This window comes from Danio rerio, chromosome 1 (genome assembly GCF_052040795.2).
Source record: "Danio rerio strain M-AB ecotype USA chromosome 1, GRCz13ab, whole genome shotgun sequence".
Taxonomy (NCBI): domain Eukaryota; kingdom Metazoa; phylum Chordata; class Actinopteri; order Cypriniformes; family Danionidae; genus Danio; species Danio rerio.
Genome location: NC_141021.1, coordinates 51,455,232 through 51,469,570, shown reverse-complemented (window position 1 = coordinate 51,469,570; position 14,339 = coordinate 51,455,232). Strand labels below are relative to the sequence as shown.

General features: G+C 35.2%; 1 long non-coding RNA gene across 1 annotated transcript in view; it reads left to right on the top strand.

The window, feature by feature from the left end:
• LOC147847015 (uncharacterized) overlaps nt 1–14,339 on the top strand; it is a 236,817-nt gene that overhangs the window by 102,503 nt on the left and 119,975 nt on the right. The window contains exon 4 of the long non-coding RNA XR_015476965.1: nt 12,761–12,921. This is a non-coding gene — a long non-coding RNA (uncharacterized LOC147847015). The remainder of the gene's footprint in view (nt 1–12,760; nt 12,922–14,339) is intronic.

The following is a 14,339-nucleotide window of genomic DNA, read 5'->3' as shown; positions in this document are numbered from 1 at the left end:
ATTTTAAGGGCCAAATTGAGCATCAGTAAACATTGGGAGTGTAATGAATTGCATACTTTTGTGATTAAAGTGATTTCGCTTGAAAGTGTAGAATCTATATTGTATGCATATATGCATCACTTTGGTTTTTATTCCACTGTACAAAAGTTTTTTACACTTAAATACACAGTATTTTGGATACCTGAGCTGGGTATTGAACATTGGTTCATTTTCATATGGTTCATATATGACACATGTACAAGTTATAGCTCAAATGAAAGCTCTTGCCGATGCTCATACGGTTCTTGCATTCTTTTTACTGAATTATATTCACATTTCAAACAGTTGTCGAATGAATCGCGGTGTTTCCATGGCGCAGAAGTGAAAACAATACATTTATGATCACTAAGCAGCCCCAGATAGCACAGACAGCTGTCATCTCTTACCTTATGCTGTGCACCTCAGAGCCATTTCTCCTCTGTTTTTATGGTAATGTGCATAAGTAATCCTTTCATATGTCTGACATGGTCCAAACACAGTGAATTATGTTTGATCAAACAAAGAATAGTGAAATATGAAAACAATGATCGATGGATCGATGGATTACAGTCGGAATACAATAACTTTTGCATAGATTATAGTAGAGACATTTTTCTTTTTTTCCTATGATTACAGATATGTGCAGGAACCATCAAAATTAATTACAGCAACCTAGAACACAAAAGGTACACTTTTAAATTTGAGTTTCTACAAAAAAATGGCAAAAAGTGCCTTTTTTAGGTGTTTTTTATAACACAGAAAACATATACAGTTATTTTAAACACGTTCAATAGTGTTTTATGAAAATTCAAAGGGTTTTCTTTAAAATGATACCAAATTTTTGCATTTACCCTAACCCTCTGCATGTGGATTTGGGAAGCTTTTTAATTTTGGGTAGGCAAAATCCAGACGGAAATTCCAAAAAAGCACTGGAGTTTAAGTTATGCAGGCTGTTTTTAGTCATCATATAAAATCAATGGACTCATAAGGTTAATAAAATTCAGCTTACAAATTTAAGCAACCAGGATTTTTACAGTGTAGTGCATTCACACTAAATGTTTTGTAATTATTAATTAAAGAATTATTAGCCCCTCTGTTTATTTATGTTTTTCCAATTTCTGTTTAACGGAGAGAAGATTTTTTCAACACATTTCTAAACAGTAGCTTAAAGGGGCTAATACTTTTGACCCTAAACTGTTTTTTTTTTAAAAATAAAATCTGCTTTTATTCTAGCAGAAATAAATAAAAAATATATATATGAAGAAAAAATATTGTCAGACATATAGAACTGTGAAATTTTCTTTTTCTGTTAAATATCATTTGGGAAATATAAAAAAAAAATAACAAAAAGGGGGTTTAATAATTCAGATTTTAACTGTATGTATATGTGTGTGTGTATATATGTATATGTATGTGTATAGAAAAAAAAAAAAAAATATATATATATATATATATATATATATATATATATATATATATATATATATATAGAGAGAGAGAGAGAGAGAGAGAGAGAGAGAGAGAGAAAGTCCTCTTTAAATACCCAGACAATGCACTTATTTAACCATTAAAAATAAGCGTGGAATGTTGCACACATGCACTCAACACTCGCAGTTTGGTCACATAGCGGAAGGTGAGGAGCTATCAGGTGCAGTTTGGTCATTTAATTTCCTACTTTGGCTTAAATGTGGCCTATAGGAAATGGTTTGAATTTCCATTTAGTAAAAAAAAAAAATTAGTGAGTGTAACGTTTGAGACAACACTTGAAATACTACACAGTTGATTGTGTAGGTGAATAGTGTATATTGTTTTCTACTGCAAGTTTACATTCATTTTTAAATAATGCAGCTTTCAGCACAACACCCATGTTTGGAGAAAGTACTCAACAACTACTGAAACGTATTTAATACTTTATATAAAATTCTTTTTTGGTGATAGCAGCTTGAAGACGCATCTCACATGGAGAATGAGCTCACATGAATTGCTCAGGTGTGATTCTTTCACAGACTTCAAAACAGTGTAAAAATCTTGATGGTTCTGTGGGTCTTACCTATCAAATCTGATCTTTATTTAGAATTTTCTATTGGATTCAAGTCAGGTGATTGGCTGGGCCATTCTACAGCTTGAGTTTCTTTCTCTGAAAGCATTTAAGAGTTCCCTTGGCTGTGTTTTGGATCATAGTCTTGCTGAAATGTCCGCTCTGGTTTCATCTTCAGAGAATGTTGAACTGAAGCAGCTGATATTAATTTACAATGAGGAAAAGCAGAGGATTGCTGAATTACAGCTGAGAGATTTCAGCTGCTGTCTGGGCTTTCACTGCCTTTCTACACCTCCCTTCCTTCATGTGTTTAATACTCTCTCCCTACGTCATTTAATTTTATTATGCATACCTTAATTTGTAAACTAATTAGACTTGTTTTCTTTGCATATTTGGAGTTCTTTGGTTGTTACAAACATTCAGGATTAATTCCAAGTCAACAGCACTTTTAGAAAAATGTTTTCTGAGAGAAATAGCGACGCTTTCAATACTAACTTTCCCCACTGTAGTTGTTTGAACTTTATTTGCTCTTAATTCATTCATAATTTGTTCTATTAATCCTATTGATTTTTATTTTGGTATTTGAACGAGTTTGGAACCTTCCCACTTATAAAGGATGGGAGAGCTCTCAGATTCCATCTTATATATGTTAATTTGTGTTCTGAAGAGTTATAAAGGTCTCAGGTTTGAAACAACACAAGGGCAAGTAACTAATAACATAAAGTTATTTTCCTTTTATTGCGTAACCAAATACTTTAACTGATTCAAGGTCCTATCTCTAAAAATTCTATGTATGTCTAATCTATTTATTTCATTTATCTAATCTATTAGGTTTTACATTGAATTAAAGTCCTCTTCTATTATTGGATCAAATGGATCTGTACAAAACCCAAGAGTTACAGTGGGATTTCCGCTCAAGTACTGTCCTATCATTGAAAACTCTTGCACCACAGAGATAGCATACAATTTAATACTGATTATAGAACTAGCTGTAAAAAGAAACTGCATTCGTTCCAACTGGGACGTCAAACTTTGGTCCCCGAAAACAGTTCTGACATTTTAGCTCGTTTGGCAAATAAGCTAATTGTCAACAGCGCTGGTGTGGATTGGCAGAAGAGAAATTAAAGAAATAAAGGAACAGCTGGTGACTGTTTGCAATGTACGGAAGGGAGAGAGAGAGAATGAGAGACATAAACACCGACAGAAGGAGAAAATATGGGCCTGAAACGCAAGATAGCATTTGTGCCCGGAAATTTGGCCTTCACACTGACTATGCCACAAAAGCGTATTCATCAAAATTAATTGCAAGGCACAATCTTTCTTCCTGGATATAAAGAAGCTCTCTTAGTGGGCGAAAGGTCATTTTGCCCAGGCACAATTGAATCAAAAGAGCATGGAAAGCATAATAAGCATTATAACACAGAACGGTAAATAATTCCATGGTAAAAAAGCATGCATTTTACATGTATAACTTGGCACATTAGAGGTAAAGTTTACTTAAAATTCCAATAGCAATAGTTTTTGCAGACTTTATGTATATTTATTTAGAGAGGCAGCAATTTTTCTGTAACCTTCCCCAGCCTTGTACCTTTAGACTGGAACCTTATATAGACAGGTGTATGCCTTTTCAAATGATGTCCAATCAACTGAATTTACCACAGGTGAACTCCAATTAAGCTGCTAAAACATCTCAAGTATGATCAAATTGTGTGTATATATATATATATATATATATATATTTTTTTTTATTTATATATATATATATATATATATATATATATATATATATATATATATATATATATATATATATTTTTTATTTATTTATATATATATAAATATATATATATAAATATATATATAAATATATAATATATATATATATATATATATATATATATATATATATATATAAATATATATATAAATATATAAATATATATATATATATATATATATATAAATATATAAATATATATATATATATATATATATATATATATATATATATATATATATATATATATATATATATATATATATATATGAGCAATATCACACGAGTAGCGGTGCCAATGCATGCCTCCCACCAGTGCTGATATACAGCCATATCACTCTACTACAAGTGTGATATTGCGTTTATACAAGTTCGACGGCACAATCTTGTACATAAAAAAGAAAATCAAACACAGAGTCTAAAACCCTTTTGTATTAGGGACTGCTTTCTTCCGCCATTCATTCACATCTGCAGCTGACGTCAGAACAGCAGAAGCCGTTACTAATTCACCAACGTCGCTTTAGAGCTAGTATTTGAATGATCTTTAGCGTAATGTAAAGCGACAATTCTGGTGTGTGACCCCCTTAAGGTGATAACAAAACAGCAAATTTTGCTCACATTTTAAGATTATAAGGCTGAACGTGACATGAAAAGCCACCCGTCCTCAGAGATTTCTCACCAGACTGCTGTTGTGTTTGTAATAAAGAGGGACAAGGCTGAATCCAGCTTCTTATCCGCAGCTTCTTATTGACTATCCGGTCCACCTATTCGCGCTCAAGAGAACACACTAGGCAAGGGCTTATTATGCGGTTCTGGCGCCATCTTGTGAATAGACAGCGTCAACCGTCTTTGGCCATTGACGAGCTCTCAGAAATTGTAAAGATTTTATGTTAGGCACTATTCTTACAAATAAATAGCATAGTTGCAATCTTAACAACTACATTCTTAACTAAAAAAAGCCTCAAAAGTACATTTTGTTGTCTAACAACAGTAATATTTGTCAAACTTTAGCGTCTCTGCTTGTTGCTTGCTGTATGTGGGCAAAGTAATACACAGAGATGAAGGGTGAAGAGGCCTTTGTGTGATGTTACTGGCAAAATTTCGCACAGCTATCAGCCAATCAGATTCAAGAACCAGACAGAACGGTTTTATATATATTATATACTGTTATATATATATTTATATATATATATATATATATATATATATATATATATATATATATATATATATATATATATATATATATATATATATATATATATATATATATATATAGTTGGTACTAAACAAATTGATTTGATGGAAATCCTGCCCTCAATTAAATTGAGTTTAGCCAATGAGTTCAATAAGTTATTTTTTTGAGTGTGGCAGTACCAGTAGACATTATAGTAGATGGCTGATGCATTGACTTGTTGAAGCAACGTTCCAACAGCGGACCATGCTTTCTATAGTGTCCATGGGCGATATGTCAAATGTATGGACACACTCACCTACACACACAGACACGCAAGCAGCACAAAATTAACCCGATTCAATTTTTTTCTTTTTTTTTTTTTGTTGGACGAAAAGTTTCAGAGGCTGTGTCTGTAGCATTCACACATGGATTTTTTTTTTTATGTGCGAAAATTACGGACGAAAATCTTTTATTCAGTGTGCAATAACCTTAACAGTTGCTTGTTCTGTAGACAATCAGAAAAAAAATATATATATATTGCTTAAGGGGGCTAATAATATTGACCTGAAAATAGTTAATAAAACTGCTTTTATTCTAGCCAAAATAAAACAAATAAGACTTTCTCCAGAGGATAAAATATTATTGAAAATACTGTGAAAAATGTCTTGCTTTTTTGAACATAATTTGGGAAATATTTGAAAAAGAAGGAAAAATCACACAAAGGCCAATAAATCTGACTTTAACTGTATATTTAAAATAAATATTCATAACTGGATTCATAATATATATCTAATCTGATCTGTCAATCTTTATAAATGACATTTTTCAACATACTGCTTTTCAATGTACATACTTGTGTTGTTTATATCAGCATTTTTAATTGTTGTATTTTTATTTATCAGAGGATCAGAGTTGTATTTTTATTTATCATATATGTATATTTATTTCCTCAGTTATACTACTCTATTCCCTAGTGTTTATTTAAACATTTATGGGTTATAAAATATAAATGCGAAATCCTATCTCCTAACTCAAACAATGTTGAACTGGATGACGATCACTTGAAAACGGTTCCTCAAGACGCAGATTAAATCTCAGAGAGGGATTGTCTGACTAAAGACTAACATAAATGATGAATTAGACAAAGCACATCAATAACTCTCCGAGTGCTGCTTAATGAGGCATATAAACGAACAGATAAGAATTTAGTCTGGACAATCCCATTCATCAGTTCTCCAGAGTGACCTATATACGAAAGGAATGGCCAGGCATTTCATACATTTCAAACAGGAGCTGCATGTGTTAGCTCGGACAGTGCTGTTCTTTACCATCGTTAAAGATGAGCTTTTAGTTTCTTACTGTAAGTGTTTTTTCTTTAATAATACAGCGGGAAAATAAGTATCGAACACATCAAGTTTGTTCTTGGGAATAATATTTCTAAGTGAGCTGTTGACATGGAATCGAACCAGATTTTGGTAAAAACCCCAAAAATACAAACAAAAATAGAACAAGCAAAATGAGTCATGTGTAATAACAATGAAATGACACAAGGAGATGGTGATTTGGTGATGGCAGCTTAAAGACTTAAAAATCGTGATTTGGTGATGGCAGCTTAAAGACTTAAAAATCGTGATGGTTCTGTGGGTCTCGTCTATCAAATGTGATCTTTATTTTGAATTTCATATTGGATTCAAGTCAGGTGATTGGCTGGGCCATTCTACAGATTGATTTTCTTTCTCTGAAAGCATCTGAAAACTGAAAGCAATTGTCTTGCCTAAATGTCCACCCTGGTTTAATCTTAATCCTGATAATTTAGATGTTGAACTAAGCAGCTAATATTAATTTACAGTGAGGAGTAAGTTCTGAGAGATTTCAGCTGCAGTCTGGGCTTTCACTGCCTTTCTACACCTTCCTTCATGCGTTCAATACTCTTTCCCTCCGCCATTTCATTTTAGTACACATAACTTCATGTGTAAACTAATATGATTTATTTGCTTTGCATACTTGGATTTCTTTGTTTGTTACCAACATCTGATGGAAATTTCTAGTCAACAGCACCTTTAGAAATATGTTTTCTGAGAAAAATAGTGACGTGTTCAATACTTGTTTTTCCCCCCGCTGTATATTAAATTCCACACAACTTTTTAGTATATACTTTGTTTCTATGTATTATGAACATTAATATACAAGTCGTGTTAACTAGAATCAGATATTTACAAATAGATCAACATACAGTACTGTACAGGTTACTATTAATAATCAGGCATATACAAATAGACATAAACATAATTTACAGGTTGTTATTCGCTATAAACAGGAATTGCAATTAGATATGTAACCTGTAGGTTCTTGTGATTTAAATGATCATTTAGATAATTAGTTTATTTGCTTGTCATGTTTATTTATATCTTTCTTTAGTTGAAAAATAAATGTTTTTTGAAGACAATTTATTTCCTCTTTATACAGATCTACTATTCTATATATAATTTTATTTATTTATTTATTTTTTTTCACTTACAGTCTTTACCTTACTAGTACCGGGTTGGACCTCCATAGATTCAACAAGGTACTGGAAATATCCCTCTTCTGGAAATAGTTTGGATCATACTGACATAACATCACGCAGTTGCTGCTGATTTGTTGGCTGCACATCCATTTCACGAGTTCACACTCACAGATATTTGACTCAATAGAATTTGCGTATTTGGCATGCTGTCCGGGGAGAGGGCTCTGAGCTCGGGAAGACACCCTAATTCGTGTGATTCCCCTTATCAGGATAAAGAGAGATAGGTTCTGAGCGCAGTGTCTTGCCCGGCTCCAGAACGCTCCCCCCTCAGATTTAAATAGGTATCTGGTTTAATAGTGTGGAGTTGGGGTGGTGGAGGGACGCTGAAGTCGAGAGAAAATGGAGGTATGACGTGTTTGACTATTTATAGTGGTTTCCTCTCGAGCTGATTGAATAATAGAATAATTGTGTGTGTGATGAATTAAACTCATCAAAGACTGATTGAGCTCCTTCTGAAATTTGTTTATAAAACATCACGATGTGAATCTCCCATTCCACCACATCCCAAAAGTGCTCTATTGTATTGAGATCTGGTGACTGTGGAGGCCATTTGAGTACAGTAAATTCATTGACGTTCGAGAAACAAGTCTGAGTTGATTCGCGCTTTGACATGGTGCATTATCCTGCTAGAAGTAGCCATCAGAAGATGGGTACACTGTGGTCATAAAAGAATGGACATGGTCAGCAACAATACTAAGGTAGGCTGTGGTTTTGACACGATCCTCAACTGGTACTAATGGGCTCAAAGTGTATCCCCCACACCATTACACCACCACTACCAGCCTGAACTGTTGATACAAGGCAGGATGGATCCATGCTTTCATGTTGTTGATGCCAAATTCTGACCCTACTGTCTGAATGTTGCAGCAGAAATCGAGACTCATCAGACCAGGCAACATTTTTTCAATCTGTCCAATTTTGGTGAGCCTGTGTGAATTGTAGCCTCAGTTTCCTGTTTTTAGCTGACAGGATAAGCACCTGTGGTCTTCTGCTGCTGCTGCTCATCCGCCTCAAGGTTGGACGTGTTGTGCGTTCCGAGATGCTCTTCTGCCGACCTCGGTTGTAACGAGTGGTTATTTAAGGTAATGTTGCCTTTCTATCAGCTCAAACCAATCTGGCCATTCTCCTCTGCCCTTTGGCATCAACAAGGCATTTGCGCCCACAGAACTGCCGCTTACTGGATATTCTCTCTCTTTCAGACCATTCTCTGTACACCCTAGAGATGGTTGTGTGTGAAAAATCCCAGTAGATCAGCAGTTTCTGAAATACTCAGGCCAGCCCGTCTGGCACCAACAACCATGCAACAGTCAAAGTTCAAAGAAGCAGATCGTCCTGACCAAGTCTACATGCCTAAATGCATTGCTTTGCAATGCTTCATGTGATTGGCTGATTAGAAATTTGCATTAACGAGCAGTCATAAGTATTCATCACAAAGCTATTCAAAATTATTAGAAAACAAGTCACAGCATATGTAATTATATGCATAAGAATCAAGGTGAAATTTTTTTATAGTCCAGACACTGCTATGAAAAAAATAAAGGAGCTGCTTAAAAATTGATAGGTTTAAGTAAAATGGTAATAGTTATTTTACTCTATATAGGTCTGATAATGTCAAATTTTTACTTCAAACTTTTCAAATGTAAATCATTGGTATTTGTGGGCATTTTCAACGCAGTCTCGCGGCAATTTGTAACTTTTTGATTTAGTGGCTAATTCGTTTGAATTCGTACAATCTAATTTGTACAATTTAGTACGATTTGCTCATCACCCAATGGCGGTTGGGGTTAGGGGTGAGGTTGGGTGCCACACCTGCTTTTTAAAATCGTACATTTTCGTACGTCTGAACTCGTGAATTTTGTATTTTGAATTTGTACAAATTAGCCACTAAACAGACAAAACGTAAAATACTTGCGTTTCCTTGTGAGATCTGGCTGGTATTTCTGAAAGCAACTGACTATCCTTGACTATAATAATCAATTTTATTTTGATAATTTTTGATTCTGATCAAATGAATAAATGTTATTTGGTCCTTATTAAAAAATGTAAATGTAAAATTCAAGTGGTCTTTAATTGTTTCCTTACAGCTATATATATTGTAGCTTCAAAGACAGACAATGTCAAGGTTAATGGTTACCTTTCAGATCAAATCAGTACGGAATATAAGAAGTATCACTTAAATCAGTTACACAGTATGGTTTCAAAGAGCTACCACATCAATTTTATGAGGATGACCTTCATGATATTTTTACAAAGCCATTTTTAGAGCTTTACACACCTACCCAGATCGCATCCAATTTGTACTTGTTTTGCATAAAGGGCGTTTCATCAATATGTAATATACTACATTATATGAGAGTAAGACGTTCTGACCTTTTTTATTTTTTTCATAGTTGTTGTTCACTTTTGGATTGTTGTTTACTGAGTGACCTAGACAGAGTGAAACTCCTGGACATCTCGTTCAGAGATTGGTCTGTCTATAGATCATGTCCTCCCATTGACTTCTGTCTCAGTATATGGCTCATTTGCCATGGAGGTCAGGATAAAAGATGCTGAAATGTCGAGACAGTGTTCACCTTACACTCCCATCACTGTGATGAAATGGTGACACTCCACATCCAACCTGATTTCTTTTCTCTGAGTTCATTTTTTGTCTCTGAGTACTTCAATGCTACATTTAAGAAAGAGTTAGACACTGAGATCTAAAATGTCATTGCATTAATTATGCTTTATTTGCTAATATTAAAGTAATATCACGCTGACGTAGAACTAAATCAGAAAGAGATCATCCAACCCTATAATAAATTTGTGTAAATATTAAAATGATAAATGGTTTCTCCACAAAACTTGACACCTTCAAAAAATGACATTTGCTGTTTGTTCAAATTACTAATTTAAAATGACATGAAAAACGACACAAGTCTTTTTTTGTAGATTAACAAGAAAACAACTTAATTGTTTTATGTTTAATTCACTTAAATTTGTAAAACTAAAAACTACACTTAATTTCTTCATGTTGTCCCAACACATCTAATGTGTGGAACCCATTTTAAGTTAAAGGGCCATGACACCCCCATCTTTCGGTTAAAGTCTACTTCAGAATTTTTTCAAAAGATGCATGATTAATGGGCGTGGAGCTCCGCGAGCATCGGGCAGGAGTGGGCGTGGCCAGCAGGGGAGAAGGGGAGCGAATAACTGCTGTTGTCAGTTAGCTCACAAAATGAGACACAAAGAGGAGACGCATGAGTTTATAGCTTACAAAGTTAAAATGCAAAGAAATGAACAGTGATTTAATGCCCTGCTACACTTGTTATTTGTAATTTCATATACAGACAACAACAATTTATATCATTATAAAGATAAGTGTGTTCATGTAAACACTATAAATGAGGACTTCTCCCTCAATCCCCGTATCCAGCAGACTCAGTGCAGCAGGTCTCCTGACCCGTCTATTTTAACCATTAACCCTGCTGGTAATCTGGAGGATTTAGGCAAACACAGCAGCACGGCGATGTGTCTGAATGTGAACGAACTCCTGATGAAAGACAGCGTCCGCCATTCTCTAATTCTCGTGCTGCTCTCCCGACAAAAATGCTTGCAGCACGCACACAGCTTTGCTGTATGATCGGCCCTGACAAGATCGCGGGGGAAAACATGCAACAAACCCCGTGGATGATGGAAACAAACGCATATGAGCCTTCATGAACGGCTAAATACTGTGCCGTGGTTTCCGTGTCTCTCAGCTCGGGCTTGACACTGGCAGGTCTCATGAATAATTAAGCAGCCGGCTCTTCTCATAGGATAAGAAAACTCCGCTATGAATAATAATGAGAAACCGACGCGTCATCATTGCACTTGCAGTACTGCGCTACGTCGCCGATTTTGATCCCGCCCCAAAAATCATTTTTAACCCGGAAGCTGAAATTAGCTGACAAAAGCTCAAAATTATCCAGTTTTCCCCACAATTAAAGCTGACAGGTGCTAACATTGTCTTAACTGATGCTCAACACACACACATCTGTTAATACAATAAAAAAAAAGTTCTCCGGGGTGTCCTGAACCTTTAAGTTAAAGGTGCAGTTTGTAAGTTTGACACTCAGTGGTTGAACTAGGTATTGCAAGCCTGGTTTAAAACATATGCAAGCACAGGTTGCCAGATTAAAGACACCAATATGAGCAAGCCTAAAGACTGATTTAAATCGTGTTCTAAATAACCACAACATCACAAAATAGAAGGAATATTTTTATATTAAAAGGAGTTTTTGTTCTAACCAACACCTGAAATCAAAATTTTAGAAACGGCTTCCATTTCTTGCAGCTGAACAACAGAAAACTGACAATGATCTTCTCAGACACACCGCATGTGCTTTATACATTCATTCATTCATTTATTCATTTTCTTGTCGGCTTAGTCCCTTTATTAATCCGGGGTCGCCACAGCGGAATAAACTGCCAACTTATCCAGCAAGTTTTTACGCAGCGGATGCCCTTCCAGCAACAACCCATCTCTGGGAAACATACACACACAGATTCACACACACTCATACACTACAGACAATTTAGCCTACTTAATTCACCTGTACCGCATGTCTTTGGACTGTGGGGGGAAACCAGACCACACGGAGGAAACCCACGCGAACGCAGGGAGAACATGCAAACTCCACACAGAAACGCCAACTGAGCCGAGGATCGAACCAGCGACCTTCTTACTGTGAGGCGAACGTGCTATTCACTGCGTCGCCGCATGTGCTTTATTCAGGGTTAAATGCTAAAAATATAAGTTAATAAATAATAAAAAACATTAATGCATTAAACGCATCTTAACACTTTTATGCTTTTAGTATAGCCTTACAGTCACATATATATACGACAGCTTTCTAGGCACACTTTTAGGACACAACGGACACACTTTTCTGCAACAGGAGAGTCAAACCTCTTCATTTCTGATGCCGACTACAGCTCAAGTGAAACTAGAAAGTGCTTTCAAACAATATTCCTTTATTGTGTCTGTAATGACATCTGGCTGGATGGCAGCTGGCCGTCTCTCTCTCTCTCTTGCTCTCTGTCTCTCTCTTTCTCCCTCTTCTCTGTCCTTGTCTGTGGCACCAAAGGCATAAAAGATGTCAAATGGATGTGAGGAAAAAAATCCCCTGTCCCCTATTTATCACTCTTAATCATTTCCTGCAGATTTCTCAAGACCACGATTATTGAAAGCATCTATCTTTTCCTCGCTCGACGGCCGGACAGAGACGGATCGCATCGGTGCAGAGATTTAAGGACTTCCCCACACCATCAGATAGAAGCTGACAGTCCTTAATTCTTCTAAATGCTAACTGGCCTTTGTCCCGGTACACAGCAGACAGACACACACACATATATATACACGCACACACACACACACAAACTAGCCAGTGGCACAAACTTGAAAGTGTAATGTCTGTTCCTTCTGAATGAACAATGTGTGCATTGTGAAACAGAAGCATTGGGATGGCGAGACACAAAGTCACATGTGCTGAGAGACTGAGTGTGTGGACTGTGAATGAGAACAGGTTGTCAATGGAATTCATGTCTTTATTTCAAAAGGGCCTCGTCAAGCGGTTAATTTGATTTTTGATGTGCTTTTCAAAGGGTTTAGGTTTTCAAGGTAGCTGATATATATGTAGACAAAGTCTTCAACTTCTAATGTTGAAATGTAGATCAAACACGAGTGTCACGCGACATAATGATTGACAGGACATTGAAACAGTGACAGCAAACAATAAAACAATATGTCCAATAGGTGATTAAACGTCACCATTTGTCGAAAGAATCATGTAGTCATTGGCTAAATTCTCCATCAGTCAAACTAACGTCAAAAAACTCAACTGCTTTGTTTAGATTTTAGTAACTTTGACTTTTTATCGAGTTCGAAATCAACAATCGAAAACATCAGAATTAAAAACAAACTTTATTTTAAAATCGGATGAAATAATCAGGCCTTTAAAGAATAAAAATGAACATGTAACCCTGGACAACACAATCAATCATAAGCAATTTTTTAAAGGTTTCATTAATGCATACAGTACTTTAAGATAGGACAAACTTCGGCTGAGAAACAATTCAAAAATCAACATTTTGTCAAAAGTTGTCAGATGGATCGCATCGGTGCAGAGATTTAAGGACTTCCCCATTCCTTTCGCAATGCACATTACAAATCAAAAGTTTGGTATATTTACAATTGGCAATATATTTTTATAATCTGAAATGGTTATTAGTTCCAGAAAAGGAAATCAACAATTGAGAATATAGACATTATAACAATGTCCTTGTAGGGAGGACGTCTGAAGCATCATTCATTCTCCTTCATGTCATTGCAAAACTGCACAAATTTATTTTCTCTTTAGAGCACTAAAATAAGCTTTTTTTTGGAGCTTATCCATGTACTTTGGTTGGTAAAAGTTTAGTATTTGCAATAGGAAATCAACAACAAATTCTCATGTAACATGATTTGTACACAATATTCTAATGATTTTAGACATACAAGGAAAAAAATGATAATTCTGACCTGTGCAATGTATTCTTAGCTATTGGCAATAATACACCAATGCAACATAAGACATTACAAAATGTCTAAAAAAGGATTATAGCAAAGTCTGCATCTCATAAAACTGTGATAAACTTTCTGTTCCAGGTTTTACTGGCTTAAATCCAAAATATCCCAACGCATTCTCAGTTTTGGACCCTCAGAGCACATGTAATGTAATGTTTCCTGAACAGATGACTGCAA